The 15,816-nt window shown below is 42.6% G+C and overlaps 1 long non-coding RNA gene across 1 annotated transcript in view; it reads right to left on the bottom strand.

Annotated features, from left to right (window-relative positions):
* The window catches only part of LOC143810004 (uncharacterized), a 212,788-nt gene extending 198,014 nt beyond the window's left edge, over positions 1 to 14,774 (bottom strand). Inside the window, exon 1 of the long non-coding RNA XR_013222586.1 lies at positions 14,641 to 14,774. This is a non-coding gene — a long non-coding RNA (uncharacterized LOC143810004). The remainder of the gene's footprint in view (positions 1 to 14,640) is intronic.
* Between the last annotated feature and the right edge of the window lie 1,042 nt (positions 14,775 to 15,816).

Below are 15,816 nucleotides of genomic sequence, written 5' to 3'. Positions count from 1 at the left end.
TTCTCTCATGCTGGCGATTTAGATACATGCAGTCATGTGCTGACTAGACATGTGTGGTCTCACTCAATGAAAGTGAACTGAGTGAGGCCAGGCACGTCTAGTCGGAATGTGGCCAGAGGTATACAAATTGCATGCTTGTGCTGACATGACTGTCCACAGGCAAGGGAGAATCCTAAAAGTGTGCAGTGCATTAGTTGTGAGAATTCAGAAGTCTGCAATGTCAGGATTCAGCTCTGCAGGTTCCAGTAGTCGTCCCATGGACACTTCACTCATATGCGACTTTCATACTTGTGATCCTGTGATGAGCTTCTCTTCCTGCTTCTCTCAGTTTTTCACTGATCATTGAGAGCATTAGGGAGAGGAGCTCGTCGGTACATTACTAATTGTGAAAATCGCATATGTCCTTGGGGGGGCCAAGATGAATTCTTGCCCCGGGTGCCAGAAACCCTAGATACACCTCTGACAAAATCCATCCAGACCATCTCCCAGGGCCTGTCCGCCACCGGCAGGGGGAAAAGCAACCCAGCTGTCCGTTGCCGAGGAAACTTGTTCTTGGCGCAAGAGACACACGCCCGAACACAGTCTGCGACGTCACGAGCCATATGAGGCCACCAGTTTGTCCTCGCCAGTAGCTCAGATGTCCTTTTGGACCCAAAATGTCCATCCACCGTGGACAAATGAGCCCAAGAGAGAACCTCCGGATGCAGACTAGATGGTACAAAAGTCTTGCCCGGAGGCACAGACTCTAGCAAAACCGGGGCTACAGTTCTCAGGCTCTCGGTGGGGACAAAAAAGCTGAGGCTTCTCTTCCTCCTTCTCAGATGATACAACGGAGCTAGAGAGAGCGTTGGCACCAATGTTCTTCTCCCCAGAAAGAAAATGGAGGGTGAAATGAAACCGGGAGAAGAACAAGGACCATCTGGCCTTGCGAGAATTTAGCCGCTGGGCTGTCTGCAAGTACACCAAATTCTTGTGGTCTGTGAAGACTTGGAGGGGAAAACAAGCCCCCTCCAAGAGATGTCTCCACTCTGAGAAGGCCAACTTCATGGCTAGCAACTCCCTGTCCCTGATGAAATAATTCTTCTCCGCTGGTGAGAAGGTCTTGGAAAAGAAGGACCAAGGAAAAGGACTACTCCAGCACCAACAGATGAGGCATCCACCTCCATTATAAATGGCTTATCTACATCAGGGTGATGTAGGATGGGAGCGCTAGCAAAGTGTGACTTAATGGAGTGAAAGGCCTTGGAGACCTCCTCAGACCACAGTTTGGGATTTGCTCCCTTCTTGGTGAGGGCAACCAAGGGAGCTACCAAAATTGAGAAGTGTGGAATGAACTGGCGATAGTAATTAATGAACCCCGTAAAGTGCTGCACCGCTTTAAGAGAATGGGGTTCCTGCCAGTCCAGCACAGATTGTAGTTTGGTAGGATCCATAGCCAATCCCTGGGCGGAGATGATATAGCCCAAGAAAGGTAAGGACTCCTGCTCAAACACACATTTCTCCAACTTTACGTGGAGGGAATTTGCCCGTAAGAGGTCGAAGACTCTGCAACCATCCCTCCGGTGGGAGTCAATATCTGGAGAGTAGATGAGAATATCATCCTGATAGACTATGACCAAGGTGGAGAGCATATCCCAGAAGATGTCGTTCACAAAGCCTTGGAAAATGGCTGGGGCATTACAGAGCCGGAAAGGCATCACCAGATACTCATGGTGCCCATCCCTGGTGTTAAAAGCTGTCTTCCATTCGTCCCCCTCACGGATGCGAACCAGGTTGTAAGCACCCCGCAGATCTAGTTTAGTAAACACCCTTGCTCCCTGAAGCCTATCAAAAAGCTCAGATATCAGGGGCAATGGGTACTTGTTCTTAACGGTGATGGCGTTAAGACCCCTCTAATCTATGCATGGACGTAGTTCCCCATTCTTCTTCTGCACGAAGAAGAACCCAGCCCCTGCAGGTAACACTGACTTCCTAATGAATTCTCTTGCCAGATTTTCCTGGATGTACTGTGACATTGCCTCCGTCTCCGGGAGAGATAACGGATAGACTCTATCCCGGGGACGCTCAGCACCAGGCAAGAAGTCAATTGGACAGTCATAGGGGCGGTGAAGCGGAAGGGTCTCCGCTGCTCTTTTGGAGAACACATCTGCATAGGGCCAATATTGCTTGGGGAGAGAGGATAGATCTCAGGGTGCCTCAGTAGTAGCAACCTGAACACATTCCCTCTGACATCTACCCCCACAAGATTCATTCCATTCCAAAATTCTGCCTGTAGACCACTCAACATGAGGAGAGTGGTACCATAGCCAAGGTATCCCTAATAGGACCTCATCAATTCCCTCAGGAATGACGAGCAGAGATATAATTTCCTGATGAGATGGCGACATGGACAGAGAAAACGGGATGCTCTGGTGTGTTATCTGTGAGGGCAGTGTAGACCCATTTACCACTCGTACGGTTACTGGTTGAGCTAACATTACCAGGGGAATTGCGTGACGTTGGGCAAAGGCAGAAGACATAAAATTGCCCTCCGCCCCAGAATCCACGCAGAGCTCTACCGAGTGGGTAAATGAGCCTATAGTAATTGTCCCCATAACGGACAATTTGGATGCAAACGTCGCTGTGTGTAGTGTACCTCCACCTACTACCACTAGACGCTGACGTTTCCACGACTGCTGGGGACATCTGGTGGTAAGATGTCCTGACTGCTGGCAAACATGACAAACCAGGAGTTCACTAGCGGTCCGGGACTTAGATCCCGCTCGTGACACTACCATGGCCTCATGTGACTCAGGGGCCTTGACTGGAGATTCCAAAGGTTTGGCGAAGGTGGGAGCCAGCTGAAACCTCTGCCTACACTGGGCTCACTCTAACCTCCGCTCGTGAAAATGGAGGTCAATAAGAGTGGACACAGCTACAACCCCAGGCAAAAATTATGGAATCACCGGCCTTGAAGGATGTTCATTCAGTTGTTTAACCCCTTCACCCCAAAGCCTGTTTTCACCTAAGTGACACGGCCAGTTTTTAGAATTCTGACCACTGTCACTTTATGAGGTCATAACTCTAAAACGCTTCAACGGATCCTGGTGATTCTGACATTGTTTTCTCGTGACATATTGTACTTCATGATAGTGGTAAAACTTCTTCGATATGACTTGCATTTATTTGTGAAAAAAACAAAAATTTGTCGAAAATTATGAAAATTTAGCAATTTTCAAACTTTTAGTTTTTATGCCCTTAAATTAGAGAGTTATATCTCATAATATACACTCACCGGCCACTTTATTAGGTACACCTGTCCAACTTCTTGTTAACACTTAATTTCTAATCAGCCAATCACATGGCGGCAACTCAGTGCATTTAGGCATGTAGACATGGTCAAGACAATCTCCTGCAGTTCAAACCGAGCATCAGTATGGGGAAGAAAGGTGATTTGAGTGCCTTTGAACGTGGCATGGTTGTTGGTGCCAGAAGGGCTGGTCTGAGTATTTCAGAAACTGCTGATCTACTGGGATTTTCACGCACAACCATCTCTAGGGTTTACAGAGAATGGTCCGAAAAAGAAAAAAAATCCAGTGAGCGGCAGTTCTGTGGGCGGAAATGCTTTGTTGATGCCAGAGGTCAGAGGAGAATGGGCAGACTGGTTCGAGCTGATAGAAAGGCAACAGTGACTCAAATCGCCACCCGTTACAACCAAGGTAGGCCTAAGAGCATCTCTGAACGCACAGTGCGTCGAACTTTGAGGCAGATGGGCTACAGCAGCAGAAGACCACACCGGGTACCACTCCTTTCAGCTAAGAACAGGAAACTGAGGCTACAATTTGTACAAGCTCATCGAAATTGGACAGTAGAAGATTGGAAAAACGTTGCTTGGTCTGATGAGTCTCGATTTCTGCTGCGACATTCGGATGGTAGGGTCAGAATTTGGCGTAAACAACATGAAAGCATGGATCCATCCTGCCTTGTATGGAGCATCTTTGGGATGTGCAGCCGACAAATCTGCGGCAACTGTGTGATGCCATCATGTCAATATGGACCAAAATCTCTGAGGAATGCTTCCAGCACCTTGTTGAATCTATGCCACGAAGAATTGAGGCAGTTCTGAAGGCAAAAGGGGGTCCAACCCGTTACTAGCATGGTGTACCTAATAAAGTGGCCGGTGAGTGTAGTTAATAAACAACATTTCTCACATGTCTGCTTTACATCAGCACAATTTTGGAAACATAATTTTTTTTTTGTTAGGGAGTTATAAGGGTTAAAAGTTGACCAGCGATTTCTCATTTTTGCAACAAAATTTGCAAAACCATTTTTTTTACGGACCACCTCACACTTGAAGTGACTTTGAGGGGTCTATATGACAGAAAATGCCCAAAAGTGACACCATTCTAAAAACTGCACCCCTCAAGGTACTCAAAACCATATTCAAAAAGTTTATTAACCCTTCAGGTGCTTCACAGGAATTTTTGGAATGTTTAAAAACAATTGAACATTCAACTTTTTTTTTCACAAAATTTTTACTTCAGATCCAATTTGTTTTATTTTACCAAGGGTAACAGGAGAAATTGGACCAAAAAAGTCGTTGTACAATTTGTCCTGAGTACGCCGATACCCCATATGTTGGGGTAAACCATTGATTGGGCACATGGCAGAGCTCAGAAGGGAAGGAGCGCCATTTGACTTTTCAATGCAAGATTTGCTGGAATTGAGATCGGAACCCATGTCGCAATTGGAGAGCCCCTGATGTGCCTAAACAGTGGAAACCCCCACAAGTGACACCATTTTGGAAAGTAGACCCTCTAAGGAACTAATCTAGATGTGTGGTGAGCACTTTGAACCTCCAAGTGCTTCACAGAAGTTTATAATGTAGAGCCGTAAAAAAAAATTCATATTAATTTTCACAAAAAATGATCTTTTTGCCCCAATTTTTTTATTTTCCCAAGGGTAACAGGATAAATTGGACCCCAAAAGTTGTTGTGCAATTTAACCTGAGTACGCTGATATTTCATATATGGGGATAAACCACTGTTTGGGCGCATGGCAGAGCTCGGAAGGGAAGGAGCGCCATTTGACTTTTCAATGCAAAATTGGCTGGAATTGAGATCGGAACCCATGTCGTGTTTGGAGAGCCCCTGACGTGCCTAAACAGTGGAAACCATACAAAAGTGACACCATTTTGGAAAGTAGACCCTCTAAGGAACTAATCTAGATGTGTGGTGAGCACTTTGAACCTCCAAGTGCTTCACAGAAGTTTATAATGTAGAGCCGTAAAAAAAATTCATATTAATTTTCACAAAAAATGATGTTTTGGCACCAAATTTTTTATTTTCCCAAGGGTAACAGGATAAATTGGACCCCAAAATTTGTTGTGCAATTTGTCCTGAGTACGCTGATACTTCATATATGGGGATAAACCACTGTTTGGGCGCATGGCAGAGCTCGGAAGGGAAGGAGCACCATTTGACTTTTCAATGCAAAATTGGCTGGAATTGAGATCGGAACCCATGTCGTGTTTGGAGAGCCCCTGACGTGCCTAAACAGTGGAAACCCCCACAAGTGACACCATTTTGGAAAGAAGACCCCCTAAGGAACTTATCTAGATGTGTGGTGAGCACTTTTAAGCCCCAATTGTTTCACTAAAGTTTAGAATGTGTGCGCTGTGAAAATTAAAAAATCATTTTTTCTTTCCACAAAATGATGTTTTAGCCCGCAATTTTTTTTCCCCAAGGGTAACAGGAGAAATTGGACCACAAAATGTATTGTCCAATTTGTCCTGAGTACGCTGATACCCCATACATTGGGGGAACCACTGTTTGGGCGCACGGCAGAGCTCGGAAGGGAAGGAGCGCCGTTTGAAATGCAGACTTAGATGGATTGGTCTGCAGGTGTCATGTTGCATTTGCAGAGCCCCTGATGTACCTAAACAGTAGAAACCCCCCACAAGTGACCCCATATTGGAAACTAGACCCCCCAAGGAACTTATCTAGATGTGTTGTGAGAACTTTGAACCAACTATTGTTTCACTACAGTTTATCTCGCAGAGCCGCGAAAATAACAAATTTTTTTTTTCCACGAAAATGATATTTTAGCCCCCACATTTATATTTTCCCAAGGGTAACAGGACAAATTGGACCCCAAAAGTTGTTGTCCAACTTGTCCTGAGAACGCTGATACCCCATATGTTGGGGGGAACCACTGTTTGGGCACACAGGAGAACTCGGAAGGGAAGGAGCACTGTTTTAGTTTTTCAAAGCAGAATTGGCTGGAATTGAGATCGGACGCCATGTCACGTTTGGAGAGCCCCTGATGTGCCTAAACAGTGAAAACTCCCCAATACTAACTGAAACCCTAACCCTAGCCCTAACCCCAACCCTAGCCCTAACCCTAGTCCTAACCCTAGCGCTACTTTCACACTAGCGTTTTTTTGCATACGTCGCAATGCGTCGTTTTGGCGAAAAAACGCATCCTGCAAAGTCATCTGCAGGATGCGTTTTTTCCCCATAGACTAACATTAGCGACGCATTGCGACGTATTGACACACGTTGCAACCATCGTGCGACGGTTGCGTCGTGTTGTGGCGGACCGCCGGCAGCAAAAAACGTTACATGTAACTTTTTTTGTGCCGACGGTCCACCATTTCCGACCGCGCATGCGCGGCTGGAACTCCGCCCCCACCTCCCCGCACCTCACAATGAGGCAGCGGATGCGTGGAAAAACAACATCCGCTGCCCCCGTTGTGCGGCGCTTGCACAGTATGCGTCGGTATGTCGGGCCGACGCAGCGCGACGGCCCCGTACCGATGCTAGTGTGAAAGTAGCCTAACAGGAAAATGGAAATAAATATATTTTTTAAAATTTTATTATTTTTCCCTAACTAAGGGGGTGATGAAGGGGGATTTGATTTACTTTTATAGCGTTTTTTAGCGGATTTTTATGGTTGGCAGCCATCACACACTAAAAGACGCTTTTTATTGCAAAAAATAGTTTTTGCATCACCACATTTTGAGAGCTATAATTTTTCCATATTTTGGTCCACAGAGTCATGTGAGATCTTGTTTTTTGCGGGACGAGTTGCCGTTCTTATTGGTACCATTTTCGGGCACATGACATTTTTTGATCGCTTTTTATTCCGATTTTTGGGAGGCGGAATGAACAAAAACCAGCAATTCCTGAAATTCTTTTAGGGGGGGGCGTTTATACCATTCCGCGTTTGGTTAAAAGGATAAAGCAATTTTATTCTTTGGGTCAGTACGATTACAGCGATACCTCATTTATGTAATTTTTTAATGTTTTGGCGCTTTTACACAATAAAAACTATTTTATATAAAAAAATAATTGTTTTTGCATCGCTTTATTCTGAGAGCTATAACTTTTTTATTTTTCTGCTAATGATGCTCTGTGGCAGCTTTTTTTTTGCGGGACAAGATGACATTTTCAGCTGTACCATAATTATTTATATCCGTCTTTTTGATCGCGTGTTATTCCACTTTTTGTTTGGCGGTATGAGAATAAAGCGTTGTTTTTTGCCTCGGTTTTTTTTTTTTTTTTTTACGGTGTTCACTGAAGGGATTAACTAGTGATATAGTTTTATAGGTGGGGTCATTATGGACGCGGCGATACCAAATATGTGTACATTTATTGTGTGATTTTTTTTTTATTTAGATAAAGAAATGTATTTATGGGAATATATATATTTTTTTTCTTTATTTAGGAATTTTGTTTTTTCTTTTTTTTTTTACACATGTGGAAATTTTTTTTTTAACTTTTTTACTTTGTCCCAGGGGGGGACATCACAGATCGGTGATCTGACAGTGTGCACAGCACTCTGTCAGATCACCGATCTGACAGACAAGGGCAGAGGCTTGCCGGCGCCTGCTATTAGGAACTCTCTGCAGGCGCCGGCAAGCTAGGGCATCTCATGACCCAGAAGGAGTCCCGCGGCCATCTTGGATCCGGGGACTCCTTCCAGGTCACCGGAGCAGCGCGATCTCACCTTCCAGGTCACCGGAGCAGCGCGATCTCATCGCGCTGCTCCGGTGGGAGAGCGCAGGGAGCCCCCGTCCCTGCGCGATCACTCTCTATGCCGCTGTCACTATTGACAGCGGCATCAGAGGGGTTAAATGCCCGCGATCGGCGATAGCGCCGATAGTGGGCATTGCTGCGGGTTGTCAGCTGTCATATACAGCTGACACCCGCACCCAATCACCGCGGCGCTCAGCGTGAGACCGCGGTGATCGGGGCGCCGTACTAGTACTGCGGCTGGCACTAATGCAGTGCCGGCAGCGCAGTACTAGTACGGCGCATGTCGGGAAGGGGTTAATTTTGAAGAAAAAAAGTAGATCACAGACATGGCACAAAACTAAAGTCATTTCAAATGGCAACTTTCTGGCTTCAAGAAACACTAAAAGAAATCAAGAACAAAAAATGTGGCAGTCAGTAATGGTTACTTTTTTTAACCAAGCATAGTGAAAAAATTATGAAATCACTCAATTCTGAAGAAAAAATTATGGAATCACCCTGTAAATTTTCATACCTAAAAATAGCACCTGCATCAAATTAGATCTTCTCGTTAGTCTGCATCTAAAAAAGGAGTGATCACACCTTGAAGAGCTGTTGCACCAAGTGGACTGAAATGAATCATGGCTCCAACACGAGAGCTGTCAAGTGAAACAAAGAAGAAGATTATCAAACTATTAAAAAAGGGTAAATCATCACGCAATGTTGCAAAAAATGTTGGTTGTTCGCAGTCAGCTGTGTCTAAAATCCGGACCAAATACAAACAACATGGGAAGGCTGTTAAAGGCAAACATACTGGTAGACCAAGGAAGACATCAAAGCGTCAAGACCGGAAACTTCAAGCAATAAGTCTCCAAAACAGGACATGCACAACAAAACAAATGAGGAACGAACTTGTGGAAACTGCAGTCAACGTCTGTGACCGAACTGTAAGAAACCGCCTAAAGGAAATGGGATTTACATACAGAAAATTAACACCAGAAATCAGAAAAAAACATGGTGACAATGGGTTAAGGAAAAGCAATCATGGACTGTGGATGACTGGATGAAAGTCATATTCAGTGATGAATCGCAAATCCGCATTGGGCAAGGTGAAGTGCTGGAACTTTTGTTTGGTGCCGTTCCAATGAGATTTATAAAGATGACTGCCTGAAGAGAACATGCAAATTTCCACAGTCATTGATGACATGGAGCTGCATGTCAGGTAAAGGCACTGGGGAGATGGCTGTCACTACATCTTCAATAAGTGCACAAGTTTATGTTGATATTTTGGACACTTTTCTTATCCCATCAATTGAAAGGATGTTTGGGAATGATAAAATCATTTTTCAAGATGATAATGCATCCTGCCATAGAGCAAAAACTGTGAAAACATTCCTTGAAAAAAGACACATAAGGTCAACGTCATGGCCTTCAAATAGTCCGGATCTCTATCCAATTGACAATCTTTGGTGGAAGTTGAAGAAAATGGTCCATGACAAGGCTCCAACCTGCAAAGCTGATCTGGCAACAGCAATCAGAGAAAGCTGGATCCAGATTGATGGAGAGTACTGTTTGACACTCATTAAGTCCATGCCTCAGAGACTGCAAGCTGTTATAAAAGCCAGAGGTGTTGCAACAAAATACTAGTGATGTTTTGGAGTGTTTTTTGTTTGTTTGCTTTTCCTGATTCCATAATTTTTTCCTCAGAATTGAGTGATTCCATAATCTTTTTTCCCTATGCTTAGTTAAAAAAAGTAACCATTACTGACTACCACATTTTTTGTTCTTGATTTCTTTTAGTGTTTCTTAAAGCCAGAAATTTGCCATTTGAAATGACTTTAGTTTTGTGCCATGTCTGTGATCTGCTTTTTTTCTACAAAATTAAACAACTGAATGAACATCCTCCAAGGCCGGTGATTCCATAATTTTTGCCAGGGGTTGTATTAACTCCTCCAGTGTGGCAGGAATCTCCTTCGTGGCCAGAGCGTCCTTCACATGGTCAGCCAGCCCCCTCTAAAATATCGGAATAAGGGCTTTATTCGACCACTCCAGCTCAGATGCTAGGGTGCGAAAGTGGACGGCAAATTGGATAGTTGGAGCGCCATATCATGGGTGACAGGAGGTCCTAAAAAGACCTGTTTCAGAGTGCTCAGGAACAATGGAGCACTCTGCACTACATGATTGCCACGCTCCCAAAGCGGTGAAGCCCACTCCAACGCCCTGTCCGACAAGAGAGACACAATAAATCCCACCTTAGCCCGCTCTGTGTGGCCAGAAGCTCGAGATTTATAGAGCACTGGCTCACGAAAGCCCTACAAGATTTATTATCACCAGAAAATTTTTCTGGCAGCGGGAGGGAGGACGCTTGCAGCCTGAACAGCAACTGCGGTTACATCCACAGCTGAGGTTGTGCGCTTGAGAGCCGCCAACCTACCCTCCAACTGCTGGATGTACCACATGGATTGCTGTGTATGCCATTGCTAGCCAGACCCTGGCGCTAGTATTATGTTAGGGCTGGTGGAACGCACCGAGTATATTTAGATATTATTATTGGTGCGTTCGCAGCCCGGGGTCCACCGTGCAGGAGACCAACCTGCTGCTAGCAAATGGTGGCGCAATATGGCGGTAGAAGCGAACTCTGTTACTTCACAGAGTCGAACAGAAGGAAAAACGCTGTGCCCTGTTAGCGTCACAGGGGAACACAGCTGCCTAACAGAGCAAAAGCAATCAGTGATCAGGGAGTAGCCAGCACACAAGCACCTCCTCTCTGGAGGAGCCAGAATTCTAATGGTTTTACACCAGCCCTGAATTCACCATACAAACTCCTCACCCAAGGTGCTGGTATTCTAGTGGCTTATTTTAGCAGGACCCTGACCACAAGCAAACAAGACCACTGAGCAGCTAAAGCTCATAATATAAGCTTATACTAGTGCATGGCCGGCCGTCCGTCCATGCGAACCTTTTATAGCTGCAGCAACTTCAGGACCTTCCTAGAGGACCAATGGGGGCTGCTACAGTACTTGAGCATGTGACCCCCGACCTCCAATGAGAGGTCTTACCACGGGCATGCTCAGAAGGGGAAAAGCAGGACTTAGTCCCAGAGACGTCTGCTTGCCGCTGACCAGTACTGGCTACAACGGCTGAGCCTGGAAAGGCAGCAGCAACCATCCGCACAGTATCAGGCTGAGCCAGATGCTGGGACCGACGTCTCCACTAAGCAGGCTCCACTGCAGCTGGAGAAGAATGGGAGACCGCAGTGGAGATGGTTTGAGATTCCCCCTGTGCAGAGGTGGGAACTCGACCCCTAAAAACTGATACCAGTATAAACTAAAACTTAGCCAAAAATATCAGACTTTCAAACAACTTAATCAACTGAAAATGGTGATCCAAAAAATATATCTTTCTAAACCATTTTATTTGGGTAAAAGTGAGAAAACATTAACAAATCTATACAAATTTAGTATTGGCGTGATCATACTGACCCGTAGAATAAATATACCACGACAATTATATTGAAGGATGAATAATATTTAAAAATAAATATATAAAACAAATTCAGGATTTCTTTGAAAATTTTGCCTCCCAAAGAGTGTAATGAAAAGTGATAAAAAGTTGCACATATCACAAAACGGTACCAATAAAAACTACAGTATAAGGAATAAATCCTCATATAGATCCGCTGCTCATAAATTGTATAGCTTATGGCTCTACGAATATGGTGACACAAAAATGATATTTTTGCAAGTGTGTATTTATTGTGTTTGTTATACAAAATATTAAAAAATAAAACTATAGAAATTTGATATCAACATATGTGTACTGACCAACAGGATAAAGTCAACACTTTATTTATGAAGCACGGTGAATAGCTTAAACTTTAAAATGCAGAACAACAGTGGCAGAATTGCTGTTTTGATTAGATTCCTTCCCATAAAGAGCTAATATAACTTGGGAAATAATTTATATTTCCCCCAAAATGATGCTACTGACAAATACAACTCATCCCAAAAACAATAATATGACTTTAACCAAAAACATAAAAAAGATATCCCTCCTGGAACGCAACAATAGAAAATTGAAAAATAAATGGTCTGGAATAAAAGCTAAAACTAGCTGTGATGCCAAGTGGCAAAACACACGTTTGTCATGCACTAGACTATTTTTGCCCATACAAGAGTCAGTGGTGTAATTCTTCAATATATAACTCTTCAAATAAAAGTATTATTAGAAATATTTTTTGCTCCTTCCGTACTCCTCCATACTATAGCAGCTAGCAAATAGTTAATGAGTCCTTATACTGCATTCCAAATTAATATGCAAATTGGATTCAAGTGTCATAAAGATTTAATATTTCGTATTTCAAATAAACTTGTGGATCTTATTTTGTATGAGCGCTCTTTGAATCACTAAAATTAATCTCAAACACCTGTGATAATGAGTTTGACAGGTGAGCCAATTGAAGGAAAATTACTTAAGAAGGACATTCCACATTAAGAAGGCCACAGATTTCAAGCAATATGGAAACAAAAAAGGATCTTTTTGTTGCCGAAAAGCATCAAATAGTCCAATGCCTTGGACAAGGTATGTAAACATTGGATATTTCACAAAAACCTAAGAGTGATCATTGCACTGTGAAGAGATTTGTGACTGATACATTAAACAGATGGGTTTGTGCAAATAAAAGCATAATGAAGAATGTTTCTGTCAGACAAATTCATTTGATCAAGTGAGCAGCTGCTAAAATACCATTACAAAGCCGCAGACAGGTTTTGGAAACTGCTGGTGCCTCTGGAATCCTGTAAACCTCAAGATGCAGAATCCTTCAGAGTCTTGCAGTTGGCCATAAACCTACTATTTGGCTAAATAGTGCACACAAGCAGAAATGGCTGCAGTGGGGCAAGACATACATACAACCCTGGTTGTTCCAGGTGGATGGAGTAGTGGATGGTTGGTGGATTGCCACCATGTCCCAACATGGCTGTGACATCAGCAAGGAAGTGGCTAAATCATGTTTTGGGCTATAACCAAGGGGAGAGGTCTGGTAGGCCCCCTTTAGAGTCAATAAAGGTGTGAAAATGACTTTTGTGAAGTATATAGAGTTTCTTACTTACCATTTATTACAAAAAGAAGAACCATGCCAATCAAAAATCATCTTCATGCATGACAATTCACAATCTCATGCTCCAAAGAACACCTCTGAGTTATTGGCTGGTATAGGCATAAAAGGAGAGAAACTCAGGGAGTGGCCACCATCCTCCCTTGACCTCAACCATTTTGAGAACCTTTGGAATATCCTCAAGCAAAATATCTAATAGGTTGTGAAGCAGATCTCACTAAAACCGCAGCTTTGGGAAGCTATATTGATGTCCTGCAAAGAAATTCAAGGAGAGACTATTCAAAAACTCACATGTTCAATGAATGCAAGTATTGTAAAGATGATATAAAAAAAGGGGTTCAATGTTAACATGTAAATTGGCTTTGTCATGTTGTCTGGGTTAGATCCCTTGAGCCTGCGCTTTGTGGTCGGCTTCTCTGTCCGCTGAGATACAGTATTACACCTTTTCTCCACGTGTTTAGTTTCTGTTATCCTTGCTTCAGTATTTGTTTTCATCTACTCATTTGTCTGCCCTATCACCTTTTGGCTGCAGCTTTGTATAATTTCTCCCTGCTGATATTTCCTGCAGGTGATAGTCTCATTTGGATGTCCAGTCATACTACTGTAGCTTAAGCCAGTCAGTGAAAGACCAGCTAACGTTTATCTCTTTGCTTTTTATGTTCTTTTACCCTGCCCCTATCTTTTGTTTCTTTTTTATAAAGTAGGTGGCATATTCTCCAACAGTTTGTTCTTAATTCTTTATTTTGTATTCCATGGTTTGTTTTACTCACTCTGGGATCTCGTTCTATTTCAGCATACTTTCCATTCTGTAGGTAATTTGCACTTTGCTCTGCCCTTTGGTTCTTTAGGAGGAACATGAAGATCTCTACTGCTTTTCAGGCAGCATAGGTCTGAGTTGCCATTGTTCAGTCTGTGGTTAGGACTATCTCAGCTCATGCAGGTACCAGTAGGAACTGTGGGGTTAGCATTTCTTTTATGTACAGAAACCGTCAGGGTCAGTTGTAGTTTTAAGTATGTTACCTATTTTTCTGAGTAAGTTTCTACACTATCAAAACAGGCCTGTTGAGATGTTTTTGATTAAAATAGCTTTTGATTTAAGTAAATGTGACTTCTTTGTGCTGAAAATTCAATTATTGTGTGCCAAAGCTCAGAAATGGATAGGCACATTACAAAAGAAAAATAGCCAAAGAATCAGAACAACAAGAGAATTTACACCAGTTGAAAAGGAAATTACATATCTATGGTAAGTAACAAGTCCTCTTCAAAATTAATTTGATCCCTTCAACTCACCTCAGGTCACCCAGTATCTCCATGTGCTATATAATTACATATCGACTCACCACATCACCATATGCTGCTATAAAACTGCTTGTTCTAGATTCTGGTCATTATACATATTCTACATGTTCTACTACTCTTTGTACACTCTATATATTTCTATAACATTTCTATGTTTGTTATATGGACTTTTAACAGTTTTTCTACTATTGAAAATTGCAAAGAAACATAAATAAAAAAATAAAGACTTACGTGTCAGTAGACAATAGCATGGATTTTCTTCTTCCTTTGTGTGTTTGAGGTTGTGGACTATCTTTTCCATGTCCATATGTTGAAATTGTTAAAAAATTCAGGCTTCCATTGTAAATTAAATCCCGCAAACTAAACATTTCCTGTGTACAGGATGAATAATTTCATGTAAACGTCTTACTTTTATCTGCTCTGAAACTTATCAAGGTTATTATACCGGAAAGCCTATCAACAGCTCCAGTATTTTACATCTGCAAGGTTACACATTATTGTTATTATTATTGTATCAAAAGCAGAAGTTCCGTGATTAGAAGAAGTATGCGGTAGCTAGCTATTGGTTTTTCAATTACTAAAATCCCTGAAAGCTCCATACGAGGTGGTAAAGCTGCCATCGACTGATATGGTGCGATTCAAAACACAATGTCAAAGCTTAATCACAAGTAAAGAAAGCCACTGAGAATTGAAACGAAAAAAAAAAATCTCACACCTTTGCTGAGGAGTTGTTTTACATTTTATGAGGCATGAAAACATTCACATACTAAATATACGTTCAGATTCAAGACTGTTGAAAAAAAGCAAACTAACGGAATACTGTTCGAAGAGCACAAGGTGCTAAAACCCTTGTTCTCTCTTTCTACGTGTATGTATATACAGTAGTTTGACTTGTAAAATATGCAATATTATTCTGACGTGAAAGTCTTTATCTGGACATTCAATATCCAGTTACTCTGTACTCCTAAGTATTCTTATTGTACTTTATTTGACAGCAACACATAGAGGTAGGCATTGAGAGCCTAAAGCAAAATCATGTAATAGAAGCACTCCCATCAAAATGTTATGCTCTTAATATATTGCAGTCATCATATTAGATAGCACTTGGCACTTACAGTTGCTCATTTTGCCCTTCTACTCATTTAATTATTTTCTTTTTTTCTTTAGCTCTATGACATCACGTGATTAAAAACTGACTACCTGAATTCTTCTAATCTCTATATAGAAACAGAAAGTCTCTTTTCCCTGCAGGAGTCATCGTTAGAACTGCAATTCTATATCACTGCAAAGACCAAGGCAGGAAGGAGAAGTAAAGCAGCTGGGTCAGTAGTTGAAGAGGGGAATGTGTCATATAGGGAGAATAGACCGCCTGTTTCTACGTGGAGCGTAGAAGGAGTCAGCTGGTGA

This window comes from Ranitomeya variabilis, chromosome 2 (assembly GCF_051348905.1).
Source record: "Ranitomeya variabilis isolate aRanVar5 chromosome 2, aRanVar5.hap1, whole genome shotgun sequence".
In the NCBI taxonomy this organism is placed as follows: Eukaryota; Metazoa; Chordata; class Amphibia; order Anura; family Dendrobatidae; genus Ranitomeya; species Ranitomeya variabilis.
The sequence above is the reverse complement of the archived record's forward strand: the minus strand, read 5'-3'. Positions and strand labels throughout refer to the sequence as shown.